We start from the raw sequence: 16158 nt of genomic DNA, 5'->3' as shown, positions 1-16158 counted from the left end.
TGTTCATTTATTAATTTCTCCTTTTTTGGAGTCTTATTTGGTTTAAAGATTTTGCAGGCTCTTCTCTTTTAACCCTATATTTTATTTGAAGAGTTTCTGATTTTATCAGCTATTTCTTTTGTGTCTCCTTATCTGATTTTTTTTATCTAGATAAGTTGTTTTGTGGACTTTTTTTTCTCCTAAGGTTGTGAATTTGAACAACATTAGTAGAGAAAATGTGGTTCCTTTGTGTCCTAATCCTAAATTCTTTACATCCTTTGGATATGGTAAGAGCTTTATAATTCTATATCGAGGTTTCTAGGATTTCAGAAGACTTCTAGTCTATTTGTTGTTTTTCTGGTTCCAGAAAAGGTTAGGACGCCTCTGCCATTTCTTTGTTTTACAGCTTATTCTAATAAGTTCAGTCGCCATTTCTTGGGCTTTTTCAGAATGAAGCTTCGGTTGATCAAATTTGCAAATCAGTAATTTGGTCTTCTTTGCATACTTTTCTTGTTTTTACCTTTTTGATGTATTTTGCTTCTTCTGAAGCAGTCTTTGGTAGAAAAGTTCTTCAGGCAGCTGTCTCAGTTTGATTCTACTGCTTTTGATTTTAAGTTTTTAAAGAAAAACTTAATTATTGTGTGGATTTAATTTCTCAGTGGAAATAGCTGTTGTTATTTTATCCCTCCCTCTCTAGTGACTCTTCTGTGGACTTCCACATCTTGGGTATTTCTATCCCATATGTCACTAGCTCATGGACTCTTGCCAATTACATGAAAGAAAACATAATTTATGTAAAAACTTACCTGATAAATTAATTTCTTTCATATTGCCAAGAGTCCATGAGGCCCACCCTTTTTATGGGGGTTATGTTTTTTTTTTTAAAAGCACAATTATATGTCCAGTTTCTCTTTTTATATGCTTTTTTTTTTACTCCTTTTTGTTATCACCTCACTACTTGGCTATTCGTTAAACTGAGTTTTGGGTGTGGTGGGAGGTGTATTTATAGGCATTTGATGTTTGGGAACCTTTGCCCCCTCCTGGTAGGAATGTATATCCCATACGTCACTAGCTCATGGACTCTTGCCAATATGAAAAAAAATTAATTTATCAGGTAAGTCCTTAAATAAATTATGTTTTTCGGGTACTTTTCCCTGCAAGAAAGGATTTGGGTTTAGCTGAGTCCATTGCAATCTCTTCAGTAGAGTAGTGGTGGCTTTTAAGCAGTTAGGAAGTTGTGAGGTAGTCCTTGCCTTGTTTCCTTTGTTGCAACACATTGCTGCCCATGGTACAGAAAGGTCTCTGTAAGGAGTATGTGTCCTTTCACGCCTTGTGAGCTGTCTTCCTGCCGGACAGCTAGACTGCAGGTAAGCCCTTTTGTCTTCTAGGTCTTGGAGACTTGCACTTCAGAAGAATATGTCATATGCAGTAGATGGGGACATTTTTAAAATCCTTTATACAGGATTTTCTTTGGCAGTGGGCAGGCACATTATGTATGTTGAGACTAGGGGTTAATCTTCCCTTTATTGGAGAACAGGTTACTAACTGACTGCTTGAGAGTTTGTGTAAATTAAGCTCCAGTGTTGTAGGCAGAGGGAAAGCGTGTGTTTTACTTGCTGCATAGTTTCCTCTCTCTGCCGGTCATGTGACTTCTCTCTGCTGTCGGATATTCGCAGAGCGGCGTCATTGAATTTCAGTCTCTTCACTGTCGATCTACTATATGATCGATTTAGAGACTTCTATGGCATCACATACAGTGCCCTGCAGTTCCTCTCAGCCTCCTGGAGGAGTTTATTTGCCTGCAGATTTTGCTGCACATGTATCTTCTGCAGTATCTGCGGCATTATCTGCTTTTCCTATGCTGGGAAAACGCAAGAGGAAAATTAGATATTCAGATAGTAAGGTTTCTGTTCCACCTACTGCTACGCAGGTTGCCCTCCTTCATAAGTCTGATGAGGAGGATACGTCGGTAGCCTCTGAGGGTGAAATCTCATATTCGGACAGTATTATTCCTTCATCTGATACTGAAGAAGTAAAATTCAGATTTAAGCGTGAACACCTTTGTGTACTGTTAAAGGAGGTATTGGCTACTTTAGACGACTCCAATACTTCTGTCGTTGTCAACCCTAAGAAGTCTAGTAAACTTCATAAATACTATGATGTTTCTTCCTATGTGAAGACATTATTTCACAGGAATTGGAGAAGCCAGGGATACCTTTCCCCCCATCTCCCGTCTTTAAAAAGATGTTTCCTGTTGCTGACTCCATTAAAGATTTATGGCGCACGGTGCCTAAAGTAGAAGTGGCTAATTCTACTCTGGCTAAGAGAACTACGATCCCTATAGAGGATAGCTGCTCCTTTAAGGATCCCATGGACAAGACTGATGGCTTATTTGAAAAAGATGTATGTTCATCAAGGTCTTCAATGGCAACCTGCAGTTTGTATTGTCACAGTAGCAAGTGCAGCATCTTATTGGTGCAACGCCTTGTCTGAATCAATTTTAGTAGAGACTCAGTTGGAGGAGAACCAAGATAGGATTAAGGCTCTCAAACTAGCCAATTCCTTTATTTCTGATTCTAACATGCAAGTTATTAGACTGGAGCCAAGATTGTCTAGCTTCACTGTCTTAGCCCGCAGTGCTTTGTGGCTAAAATCTTGGTCAGCTGATGTTACCTCCAAGTCCAAGCTTCTGGCGCTTCCTTACAAGGGTAAGACCTTGTTTGGACCTGGTCTGGCAGAAATAATTTCTGATATTACATGTGGAAAGGGTCTTTTCTACCACAAGACAAGAAGAACAGACCTAAAGGGCGTCAAAGTAATTTTCGTTCCTTTCGTAACTTCAAAGGTCAAAAGTCTTCCTCTCCCTCTACCAAGCAGGAACTGTCCAAGTCTTTTTGGAAGCCCAATCGATCTTGGAATAAGGGGAAGCAATCAAAGAAACCCTCAGCTGAGTGAAAGTCAGCATGAAGGGTCGGCCCCCGATCCCCCTGTTTTGTCAAGCGTGGATACGAGATGTCCCAGATCCTTGGGCTGTGGACATAGTATCTCAGAGTTACAAAATAGAATTCAAAACTTTCCCTCCCAGGGGCAGATTCCCCTTCTCATGATTATCTGCAGACCAGGTAAAAAGAGAGGCATTCTTAAACTGCGTTCAGGACCTTTCCTCCCTGGGAGTGATTGTTCCAGTTCCAGTAAGGGAACAGTGTCTAGGATTCTATTCAAATCTGTTTGTGGTTGCCAAAAAAGAGGTAACCTTTCAAACCATTTTAGACCTAAAGTGTCTCAAGTTTCTCAGGGTGCTGTCCTTCAAAATGAAAACCATTCGTTTCATTCTTCCTTTGGTCCAAGTGGGTCCGTTCATGATGACCATAGACCTGAAGGATGTGTATCTTCATGTTCCCATCCACAGGGATCACAGAGATTCGCTTTTCTAGACTATCACTTTCAGTATTTGGCTCTTTCGTTTGGTTTTGCCACAGCTCCCAGAATTTTCTCAAAGGTTCTGGGGGCTCTCTTGGCAGTGATCAGGTCTTGGGGAATTGCAGTGGCACCCTACCTGGATGACATATTGGTTCAGGCGCCATCTTTTCAACAAGCAAACTCTCATACAGAGATCTTGTTGTCTTTTCTACATTCCCATGGATGCAAAGTGAATCCGGAAAAGAGTTCCCTTGTTCCAGCTACAAGGGTGGTTTTCTTAGGAACCATAATAGATTCCCTATCTATTAAAATTGTATCCAAGATTCTTTCCTTTTGCCTCTCTCTTCAGTCTACTGTTCGGCCATCAGTAGCTCAATGTATGGAGGTAATTGGTTTGATGGTCGATTCTATGGACATCATTACCATTTTTCTCGATTCCATTTAAGAGCTCTGCAGTTATGCATGATCAGACAATGGAACAGAGACCATTCAGTTCTGTCTCAGAGGATAGATCTAGGCCAGTCAACAAGAGACTCTCTCCCGTGGTGGCTTACTCAGGAGCATCTGTCTCAAGGCACATGCTTCCGGAGACCTTCCTGGGTAATTGTGACCACGGACGCAAGCCTGCTAGGCTGGGGAGCAATCAGGGACTCGTTAAAGGTACAGGGACTATGGATTTGGGAAGAGTCTAATCTCCCAATAAACATCTTGGAGTTGAGAGCGATTTACAATGCACTGATGGCTTGCCCTCAATTGTCTTTAGCCCGGTTTATCAGGTTTCAGTAGGACAACATCACTTCAGTGGCTTACATCAACCACCAGGGAGGAACTCGGAGTTCCTTAGCCATGAAGGAGGTGGCACGGATTATTCAGTGGGCGGAAGTTCACAATTGTTGTCTATCTGCCATCCACATTCCTGGAGTGGACAACTGGGAAGCGGATTTCCTGAGCAGACAGACATTTCATCCCATGGAGTGGGCTCTCCATCCGGAGGTGTTCTCCAGGTTAACCCTCAAATGGGGGGTGCCGGAGTTGGATCTGATGGCGTCTCGGCAGAACGCCAAGCTTCCAAGGTACGGTTCAAGGTTAAGAGATCCTCAGGCCGCTCTGATAGATGCTGTGGCGGTTCCTTGGGATTTCGGTCTAGCATACATGTTTCTTCCGTTTGCACTCCTTCCACGAGTTATTGCTTGTATCAAACAAGAGAGAGCATCAGTAATTCTAATAGCTCTTGCATGGCCTCGCAGAATCTGGTATGCAGACTTAGTGAAGATGTCATCTCTGCCGCCTTGGAGGTTTCCTCTGAGGAATGACCTTCTAACTCAGGGTCCATTCCTCCATCCAAATCTCGTTTCTCTGAAGCAAACTGCTTGGAGATTGAACGATTAGTTCTGTCTAGCCGTGGATTGAGACCATGATCCAGGCTCGCAAGCCTGTTAATCGAAAAATTGACCATAAGGTATGGTGTAAATACCTTTATTGGTGTAAATCTAAGGGCTACTCTTGGAGTAGGGTCAGGATTCCTAGAATTTTGTCTTTTCTCCAGGAAGGCCTGGAGAAAGGGTTGTCAGTCAGTTCTCTGAAAGGTCAGATTTCTGCATTATCTATTTTGTTACACAAGCGTCTGGCGGATGTGCCAGATGTTCAATCTTTTTGTCAGGCCCTAGTCCGAATCAGGCCTGTGTTTAAACCTGTTGCTCCTCCTTGGAGCCTTAAAGTGAAGGTCAATTTTGATGAATAAAAGCCCGGTTTTTAATAATCCTATTAAAAACAAGGGCACTTTAATTCATCAAAATTGACATTTCAATCGTTTTCTTCAAAAACTCTCCATATCTTAGGAAAGAAAACAAAATGTATGCTTACCTGATTAATTTATTTATTTCCGGATATGGAGAGTCCACGACCCCACTCTTTATTAAGACAGTTATTTTTTACTAAACCTCAGGCACCTCTACCTCTACACCTTTGTGTTGTTCCTTTTCCATTTCCCTTCGGTCGAATGACTGGGGATTATGGGTAGGGGAGCGACACTTAACAGCTTTGCTGTGGTGCTCTTTGCCTCCTCCTGCTGGCTAGTAGTGATTTTCCCACTAGTAATTGAATGACGTTGTGGACTCTCCATATCCGGAAAGAAAGAAATTTATCAGGTAAGGATAAATTTTGTTTTTGTTGTGCGATATGGTGCGATAAGCTCCATACCGCACAAAATCCAAGGCCTGACTTGACGTGTTCGTGCAAGTTTTCCCTTATAGACATTGATGGAGAGAAAGTGTAAGAAAAAAACAAACACCTGCGATTGGGGAATGACGATCACTATAACGCAATCCCCATTGATGTCTAAGGGGATAAGAAGGTTATCTAAAAACCTAACACCCTAACATAAATCCCTAGTCTAAATACCCCTAATCCGCTGCCCCCCCGACATCGCCGACACTAGTTAAAATTATTAACCCCTAATCTACATCACACCCACATCGCTAACACCTAAATAAACCTATTAATCCCTAAACTACCGGCCCCTCACATTGCAAATACTAAACTAAACCTATTAAGTGAAGAAGTGTAAATAGAGAAGAGTAGAGGACCCAGGACAGAGCCTTGAGGTACTCCAACAGACAGAGGCAATAGAGAGGAGGAGTCAGCAGCAAAAGAGACGGAGAAGGATCTGTTAGAGCGATAAGAGTGAATCTAGGAGAGGGCAGTGTCACAGAGCCAAAGGGCCGTTGAGAGTCCGTAGGAGAAGGGGATGGTCAACAGTGTCAAAGGCAGCAGAGAGGTCGAGTAAGATGAGTATAGAGTAGTAGCCTTTGTTTTTAGCAGAAAGGAGATTGTTAGTAAGCTTGGTGAGGGCAGTCTCCGTTGAGCGTTGGGGACGGAAGCCAGATTGCAGGAGATCAAGCAGTGAGTTGGAGGACAGGAATTGGGTTAGGCGATTAAAAAACTGTTTTTCAAGGAATTTTAAACCTAAAAAATGAAAATAAACGAAAAATTAAAAACCTAAGTTACAAAATTTAAAAATCCTAACACTACGAAAAAATTTAAAAAAAAAAGCCTAACATTACAAAAAAACACTAAAATTACGAAAAAATAAAAAAAAATCTAAGATTACAAAAAATAATCAACAAAATTATCCAAAATAATAAAAATTAAACCTAATCTAATATCCCTATAAAAACAAAAAAGCCACCCCAAAATAAAAACACCCCCCCAAAAAAAAAAAAAAAAACTAGCACCCCAAAAAATGTACTCACCGTTCCTGAAGTCCGGTGATGCGAGACCATCTTCTATCTTCCTCTCCGGAGGTGCGGAGCGGTCTTCCCCGACATGGGGATACGGATTGGTTGTCCTCTTCATCGGCGGTGGTCCTCAGCGGCGTGAAGGCTCCTCTTCCTGCGATCTCTACTGCACACCTTTTATATTTGTGGTACCTTGCATTCCTATTGGCTGAAATATTCAAATCAGTCAATTGTATCAGAGCTGCTTAAATATTTTTGGCTTTTGAAATCAGCCTATTTTGCTACTAAGGACTTCTAGTTTGTTCATTCTTTTTCTGGTCCTAGGTAGGGTCAGAAATCTTCTGCTGTTTCTTTGGCCTCTTGGTTGAAACTTTTATTACAAGGCTTACTTGGAGGCAGGACAGCCTCCACTGCAGTGGATTACTGCTCATTCTACTAGGTCAGTTGCCACTTCTTGGGCTTTCAAGAAAGAGGCTTCAGTTGATCAGTTTTGCAAAGCAGCTACTTGGTCTTCTTTTAAAATAATCCTTCCATTTTGATGTTTTTGTTTCTTCTGAAGCAGCCTTTGGTAGAACGGTCCTTCAGGTGGCTGTCTTAGTTTGACTTTTTTTGGTTTATTTTAGGTGCATTATAAATTAATTGGGCTTGTGGATTTAATGTCTCAGTGAAAAAAGATGTTTTATTAGTTGCTAGAAGTAATTGATTGTGGACTATCACCACCTGTATGAGAGAAAACATAATTTATGCTTAACCTGATAAATTAATTTCTTTCATGGTGGTGAGAGTCAATGAGATCCCACCCTTTTGTTGTTTGGGATTAGTTTTCTCTTCAGCACATCTTTTTCCCTGCTCCTTTTTTGGCTCTTATTCCTCACTTTACTTAGCTATACGTTAGAGACTGAGGTATGTGTGAAGTGGGAGGGCTTTTATAGAGCTTATGGGGTTTGGGAATCTTTGCCTCCTCCTAGTGATAGAGAAGATTAATTCCCAGGAGTGATGGATTGTGGACTCTCGTCACCATAAAAGAAATGGATTTATCAACATAAATTAGGTTTTTTCACTAAAAAAATAAAATACCAATAAAACCTGAAAAAGAGCAAAAACCATGCATTGAAAAAATAACCAAAAGGCAAATAATCATCTGAAGACAACTACCTGAAGAACTTTCCTACTGAAGTCCACCTTAGAAGAAGCAAAAACACCAAAATGGTAGAAATTAAGAAAAAATAGCTGCCTTGCAAGGTTGGGCAACTGAAGCCTCATTCCTAAAAGGCCAAGAAATGACAATCAATCTAATCCATCTTAAAGTGAATGTCAAGTTTGATGAATCAGTGCCCGTTTTTTAAAAACCCTATTATAAACAGGGGCACTTTCATTGAACAAACTTTGCATTTCATTCGTTTTGTTAAAATACTTACCTTTTTATCTTGAAAGCCGCTCCAGCGCTTCGCCGCCCGTCGCAAGCCTCTTCATATGTCAAAAATGACGAATCCGGCTTCCTCCAATCATGGCGTTGCCTCAGGCAATGATTCCTCTGGGGGGGAAGCTGTGATTGGATGATGCCGTATTCGTCATTGCTGACGTATGAAGTGATGAAGAGGAGGGGGAATCGCTGGAGCGGCTTTCAAGATTAAAAGGTAAGTGAAATGTAAAGTTTGATGAATGAAAGTGCCTCTGTTTTAATAGGGTTTTTAAAAACTGGCACTGATTCATCAAACTTGACATTCACTTTAAGGTGGAGGCTATCCTGCCTCTAATAAAACTGACAATATGGAAAAAGGTGGGTGCTATGCAGCACGTAGTATAGAGAAAGAAAGATATGCCAAAATAAAATTCCTAAATGAGCAAACCAAATATAGACATAAATATATTTTATTACATATCACCTTACACTGCCTCCAATAAAAGCCTTATAGAACAGAAGTCTCAACCATGAAGACAAAGAAATTGCAGAAGCTTACTGCCCTTTCCTGTAACCAGAAAAGAACACAAATAAACTAGAAGTTTGTCTGAAAACTATAGTAGCGTCCATATAAAACTTTGACGCCTTAACCACAAATTCCTCTTTGATACAGACAGAAGATTCAACCCTAGAAAAGACAACAAATCTAAAAAATAAAATAATTAAGGTCCCATAAAAGAGTAGATAACACTCTCTAGTAGATAAAACAAGCAAAAGAAACAAAACCTAAAGCACACTCTCAAAAATAGAAGCCTGAAAATCCATCGAAACCAAAATAAGACTCAAAATAGGAGAAAATTGGTTAATAATAGACTTGATTCTAGCCAAAGCTATGAATATCTGAAAGATTACAATCTTCGAAAGGGAAAGAATTGAAAGACCTAAATTCTGACCCTTCAAAACCAAAATCAGCTTTCAACATACTACCAGTCCCCCACCTCCTCAAAAGCTTGCAATCATCCAAAATCCACATAGCCATAAATTTAGCTTTTTCGACCCTGTTACTGAGGAGGATATTTCTGCCCTTATACTGTCCTCTCACCTCACTACCTTTCCCCTTGACCCCATCCCCTCACAGCTACTCCCCTCCCTCTCTTCTACCCTTACCCCTATACTTACAAACATCTTCAACCTCTCCCTCAGCACCGGTATATTTCTCTCATCTCTAAAACAGGCATTTGTCACACCTATCCTCAAAAAGACCTTCTCTCAATCCAACCTCCCCATTTAACTACCGCCCTATTTCCCTACTCCATCTTGCCTCAAAGCGTCAAAAGCTAGTATATGCACATCTACCAAGAAACAAAGAGCAGCACTCAAAGAGGTATCTCCTCCGCAGCAGTACACAGCCTGTTCTGAAACCACAGCCGTCTTCACACTGACTTTCCGCAACTATACGCCACGGGGAACGGTCTCAGGATGATATCACCGGTGCTTGCCCTGCACTGAAGCGCTCCATCAACGCTCAAACATAAAACACATCCAAAATGAGAAGGCAGCACCCGGGAAAGATCCAGCAGACTCAGCAAACTCTCATATATTAAAAGACAAAAGTTTAATAAAGCATCCAAAAAGCAGAGTACAAAAATGAGTCTGCTGGATCTCTCCCGGGTGCTGCCTTCTCGTTTTGGATGTATATGCACATCTATCCCATTTCCTTACATTAAACTCACTCCTTAAACTAAAAAAACAACTAAAAAAAACCTTACAGAGTGAGCGTTAATAAATATCAGCTAAAGGTAAATATGGAATAATTGACACTAACACTACTTGCTAAAATACAATCATAAAATCACAATTCATATAGGATAACAATATAGAGTGTGCACTCTTAAAAACATGTGAGACTAAAAAAGGGGGTTTTCCCTCTGTAGTTTTAATGGGGCTGTAGCCACAAATAAGTAATGTTATTATTGATCCTTATTTGGAGGATCGCAAAAAGATATGGCTCGCACCTTCTGCTCTGAAGGCTCACGGAAATGCCACATTTATTATGTGTTTATACTTGCACTGTGTGTTAGCATCCAACACTTTAAACTCTTCTGTATGCAGCTTGGTGTCTGTGTTTTCTATTACCTCTTTCCCCAGGTTCCTTTATGCAGTCAGAATCTCCTTAGGACTGAAAGGTTACTGTATTAGCAGGTTTTTTCTTCTGGTCCCTAATTGTGTAGGTGATCCGATCTGTAATCACAGCTAAGGGGTCATTCCAGAAAGACACAATAGTTTTCTTTAAGCAGTATTTTTTACTTTTTGCAGTCTTGGAGTCTCTAGCACTGTTAAACTAGTGCCTGAAAGGAATTCAATCAGAATGTTGTAATTAGATTTTTTTGCTCCTTGTAGATCCTTGTAACAAAGTGTTTGTGCTCCAAAAGGAAAACAGTCCAGCAGCAGCTAATCAATTTAAACTAGTTTCAGCCTTGTGCAGGCCTTTCTCAAGATGAAACTCACTCCTTGACCCACTGCAATCTGGATTTCACCCCATCACTCCACAAAGACAGCAATCATTAATATTACCAACAACCTACTTAGAGCAAAATCGAATAGGTCACCTCTCTCTGCTCATCCTCCTTGATCTGTCTGCAGCTTTTGATACTGTTGAACACCCTCTTTTGCTCCAAACCCTCCAATCCTTCTGCATTTGCGGCACAGCTCTCTCGTGGTTCTCTTCCTACCTGTCTAACCATACCTTTAGTGTAGCCTTCTCTGGGACATTCTCTGCTCCGTTACCACTTTCTCTTGGGGTACCGCAAGGCTCTGTCCTCGTTCACCTTCTCTTCTCAATCTACACGTCATCATTAGATTCCTTAATAATGTCCCACGGGTTTCAATATAATTTGTATGCTGGTGACACCCACATCTATATCTCTGCACCAGACCTATCTCCTTCCTTGCTAACCTGCGTCACTAACTGTCTTTCTCATATCTCATCCTGGATGCCCTCTCACTACCTTAAGCTAAATCTCTCCAAAACTGAGCTCCTTATTTTCCCCCTTCTTCCAAAATCTCCACCCCCCATTTCTCTATTACTGTCTAACTCCATCATTACCCCTACCCTGCATGCCCAATGTCTTGGGGTCACACTTGACTCAGATCTTTCACTCCTCACATTCAGTCCTTAGCTAAAGCCTGCCGCTTCCACTTTAAAAACATCTCTAATATTAGACATTTCCTTGCACAACACAACTAAGATTTGAATCCACTCATCTTTTATTGACTCTACTATTGCAACTCCATCCTCCCTAGTCTCCCTAGCTGCTGCCTAGCTCCTTTACAATCCATAATGAATGTCTCTGCCAGGCTCATCTTCCTTGCATGTCGCTCTTCATTTGCTACACCTTTCTGCCAATCCCTTCACTGACTTCTTGCCTCCAGGATTAAACACAAAATTCTAACTCTGACATTCAAAGCCCTTAACTGGCCTGCTACCCTTAAATCTCAGACCTTGTCTCCAGATACTCTCCCACCTGTCCATTTTGTTCTGCTCACGACCTCCTACTCTCCTCTCTTGTTACCTCCTCACATTCCCATTTACAGGACTTCTCCAGACTGGCTCCCATCTTGTGGAACTCTCTGGCTCGCTCCACAAGTCTCTCTCCTAGTTTTGAAAGCTTCAAGCGCTCCCTAAAGACTCTACTGTTCAGTGATGCATACAATCTACACTAAACTTTCCTAACTCCATTGCTATCCCCTTGAACCCCCTTAGCATGTAAGCCTATGAGCCCAGCTGTTTGCAGATCACCTTTATAAAAGCTGGCTACAACTGTGCAACTCTTGGCAGAGCCCTTTACCCATTTGTTCCCTATAAATGTTATCTTGTATACTATGTTTATGCCTATGTTTATAGCGCTGCTGAATCTGTTGGCGCTCTTAAAATACCTGATAATAATAATAATAACTGGTGGATAAACCCATGTCAAAACTATCAGGCAAAAAAAAAACTAGGAATCCTAAAAGAAAGCCAGGAAAAAAACATGAACCTCACATCAAGAAATAAAGGTCCTCTAAACCTTATAATAAAACTTCCTGAATAGAGGCTCACAAACCTTTATCAGAGTCTCAATAACAGATTCAGAACCCTCTCTGATTAAAAACTATTCGTTCAATCTCCATGCCACCAGATTTAGAAATTTAAGACCTGTATATAAACCAGACCTTAAAGGGATGGTAAACTCAGTATCGTTTCAATTTGTAATCTGGATAGTCATACTCTATATTAATGTCCTGTGCAATTTCCATCTAAACATGAAATGTCTCCGTTCCGTAAAATCGCCCGCCCACCGTGACGTCACATTGATCTCTACTGCCTGTGCCCAATCATATCTCCAGTCGCTAGACAGGCTGTTCGCAATATAATTTTTAGCGCATGCGCAATTACGATCATTCCCGACTATACTACCAACCAATTAAAAGCATTGAAATCCGGATAAGACTTTGCGCGTGCACGCTCTATTTCACGCATGCGTCTTATGTCATTTTTCACACGGCACTCTCTACTTCCAGAACGTCAGGGAAACAAATGCGCATGCGTTCACTTTCGTGAACGAGCACTACAGATGACGTAAGCAGAGGGAGGAGAGAGGAGTAAATAGAAAGTTTCGTTAGGAACATGTAAGAGGGGCGGAGCGAGGCGGGGAGCTGCGTTGCAAACATGAGAACATAATAAGACTAATAATAGTGATAATTTACATTTGAAAATTAAAAAGTAATAATGCGGTTTGACATTAAATAACATTAAAAATGTAAATATGTCATTTAAAAATAAAAGAGTTTACCATCACTTTAAGACCAATCTGAAATGCAATGGAAAAGTCCCAAAAATAGCAACAGGATGTCTGAACTATATTTGCATACCAAAAACTGTGATACCAAATTGGAGCAAAAAGAAACAGAGACACTGTCTCTAGACTGATTAGGCAATCACCCTAGAAGAAAAACCAGAGGTGGAAAAAACATAAGTTAGTCGATATAACCAAGGAACTATCTAAGCAATTACAAACATAGTTTGATGAACCATGGACCTCATACTTTACCTTGAAAGACAAAGAATGAAAAAAGGACCATAAGGACTATCTCTGGGAGACACTAAAGATTCACTATCTGATAGAAGATGTCAAGATGAAGAGACTTCTCTCCTATATGCCAATACTAACAACTGAGAAAAACTGTTTTCCAGTTGTACACTCCAGGAATATGAACAGTATAAATTATAAAACAATTGACTTTTGCCCAGGAAAGAACATAGTCAAATGGAAATCGGAGATAAGACTCCCTTTTTAACAGAGGCCAACTCTAATGGAGTTCAAAAATATTAAAAGAAAACCCCGCCCCCAAGGAAACCAAAAAAAAAACCTTGCACTCTCTGAGACCCCCAGAACAGCCCCCATCCTGAAGACTTGCATCTGTAAAGAATACAGATCCAGTAGGACAAAAGAAGCCCCCTGTGAAATAAGCTAATACAGCCACCAAAACAGTCTCTATCTAAAATCTAGATGAATCCTAGAAATAGCAGAGTAAAACTCCTACATCACTTCCGAAGCAAGAGGCTTCATGAGAAATCAAGCGAAAGGAATAGCATCCAAAGCCACAAGCATGCAACCTAACATCTCCATTCAAAGAGCAACTAAGGGAAAATAAGCAAATAGGTTTAAACAGGTGGAAACTGGCTTCATACTCCTTAAAACTGTCAAGGAAAGATTCATGGAAAATGATTCTGATGAACAACAATCTTAGTCAGAGAAACCATCAAACGCTTTGGGAAAATATTATATTTGCTAAAGCATGATGCTAAAGAAACAACAACAATTTGAACCAAAACATTGTCCAGAAAAGGAAACATTGCAAAACTTTGAATTCTGATTTTAGACAAAGGGTAGCCATTGTCTAGGAAAATATTTTGGTAGATTAGCCCAGACCAACTGATAGAGCAACAGACCATAAAGACAAACCTAGGAAACTGGTGATGTTCCTAGAGAATAGGAACATGAAGATAAAGATCCCATAAAACTATTATGGACATAGACTGAGCTTGCAAAATAAAAGGCAGAAGAAATCCAAATAGTCACTATTTAGAAGACTAAAACTCTGAAAGATTAGTTCATAGCCTTTAGACCCAGAACTGGTCTGAATGTTCCTTCCTACAAAGGAATAAAGAAGAGGTTAGAATAAAACCCCATTGTCTGTTCCAACAAAGAAACAGGACCAATCACTTGCATAAATTCTAGATAGAAAACTGATTAGAAAAGGCCTGAGCCTTCACAGGAATTCTCAAAACATTCTAAAACCTATTAATTAACCTTGGGAGACTATATTGAAAACCCAGGGATCCAGAATAGACTGAAACCAAAATTCCAGAAATAAGCTTAACCTGCACCCAACCAGAATCTTTGGAACAAGAGCCACACCTTCATGCAAACTGAGATAAGGGAGTAGACACGTTGGACTGCTCAGACATGTTACAGTTAGAACTTGGCTTCCAGACAGAACAAGAAGATCCAACTTCATAGAGAAGGAATCTGATTTCTTCCCTGTTCTCAGGAAAATAAATGAGAGATTTAAATTGACCCCTGGACTTCTGTTCCTGAGCTCCTTTACTTTCCATCACATAATAGAGATAATAGAATCCAAACCAGAACCAAATAACATCTTTCCCTAAAAAGAGATAAATGTCTGGGTTCAGAAACCATATAAGCAGACCAATACTTAAACAAAAAGCCATAGAAAGTACTGCCAAAGACATGCTTTAACATGATACTTAATAAAAGCATAAGCACATTTGCAGGAAAGGGTTAAAATCTTCATTAGCAGAATCACCCGTAAACTGCCCAAAAAGATTATTAAACCAAAAGAAAGAAGCAGCAGCCATATCAGTAATAGATACTACTGATCTAAAAGGGATAATCTGCTAAAAAAAAAAAAAAACTCAATTTTATGGACTTTAACTCCCAAAGGAAATAGAGGTATTTAAAGTTCAGGTTTTCATTTGTTTGTCAGGGTTTTAACCCGAGTCAGACCAGGACATCTAAATGTCAGGGTTTGGTGGAAAACAGCCACAGCCAAAAAGGTGAAATTGTGCATTTGCAACATACTGCATATGCCTACAGTTATTTCTCTCTTGCATGTGTGTGTCGTTGTCTGAGAGTGTGTCTGAGTGTGGAGGGGTGTCTTTGTGTGTAAGTGCCAATGTGTGTGTGAGAGTGTCTGTCTTTATGTTTGTCAGTGTCTGTGTGTGAAACAGTTGAGTGTATTTGAGTTTGAGAGAGAATGTCTGTGAGAGCATTAGTGTCTTTGTGTGTGAGAGAGAGTGTGTGTTAGTGTGTTAGATTGTCTGTGAGAGTATGTGTGTGAGTTAGAGAATGTGTGGGTTTGAATATCTGTGCGAGTTTGTCTTTATTTGCTATTAAATATAGTGTGTACTCTGCAAAACATTGTTTGCTGTGCTGTGCAACACCTCAACAGGCAGATTGGAATGCTGCTACTTTTGTGAGTACCCATAATCCTGCAAAATATCTGTTTCTCTTGTTAAGTGTGTTCAGTCCACGGGTCATCCATTACTTATGGGATATATTCTCCTTCCCAACAAGAAGTTGCAAGAGGATCACCCAAGCAGAGCTGCTATATAGCTCCTCCCCTCACATGTCATACCCAGTCATTCTCTTGCAACCCTCAACAAAGAAGGAGGTCGCGAGAGGAGTTGGAGTTTTTACTTAATTATTCTTCAATCAAAAGTTTGTTATTTTAAAATGGCACCGGAGTGTGCTGTTTTTTGTATCTCAGGCAGTATTTGGAGAAGAATCTGCCTGTGTTTTCTATGATCTTAGCAGACGTAACTAAGATCCGCTGGCTGTTCTCGACATTCTGAGGAGTAGGGTAACTTCAGAAAAGGGGAATAGCATGCGGGGTCCCCCGCAAATGAGGTATGTGCAGTACATTATTTTCTGGGAATGGAATTGACTAAGAAAACACTGCTGTTACCCATATGATGTAAGTACAGCCTTAAATGCAGTAGTAGCGACTGGTATCAGGCTGATAAATGTATGCGCAGTCGAGTTATTTTCTAGGGAC

At 40.4% G+C, this 16158-nt stretch overlaps 1 protein-coding gene across 1 annotated transcript in view; it reads left to right on the top strand.

The window, feature by feature from the left end:
- The window catches only part of PRKDC (protein kinase, DNA-activated, catalytic subunit), a 2064551-nt gene that overhangs the window by 1689106 nt on the left and 359287 nt on the right, over positions 1-16158 (top strand).

The sequence above is a fragment of the Bombina bombina genome, chromosome 5 (assembly GCF_027579735.1).
Source record: "Bombina bombina isolate aBomBom1 chromosome 5, aBomBom1.pri, whole genome shotgun sequence".
Classification (NCBI taxonomy): domain Eukaryota; kingdom Metazoa; phylum Chordata; class Amphibia; order Anura; family Bombinatoridae; genus Bombina; species Bombina bombina.
This window is presented reverse-complemented; position numbering and strand designations above follow the sequence as displayed.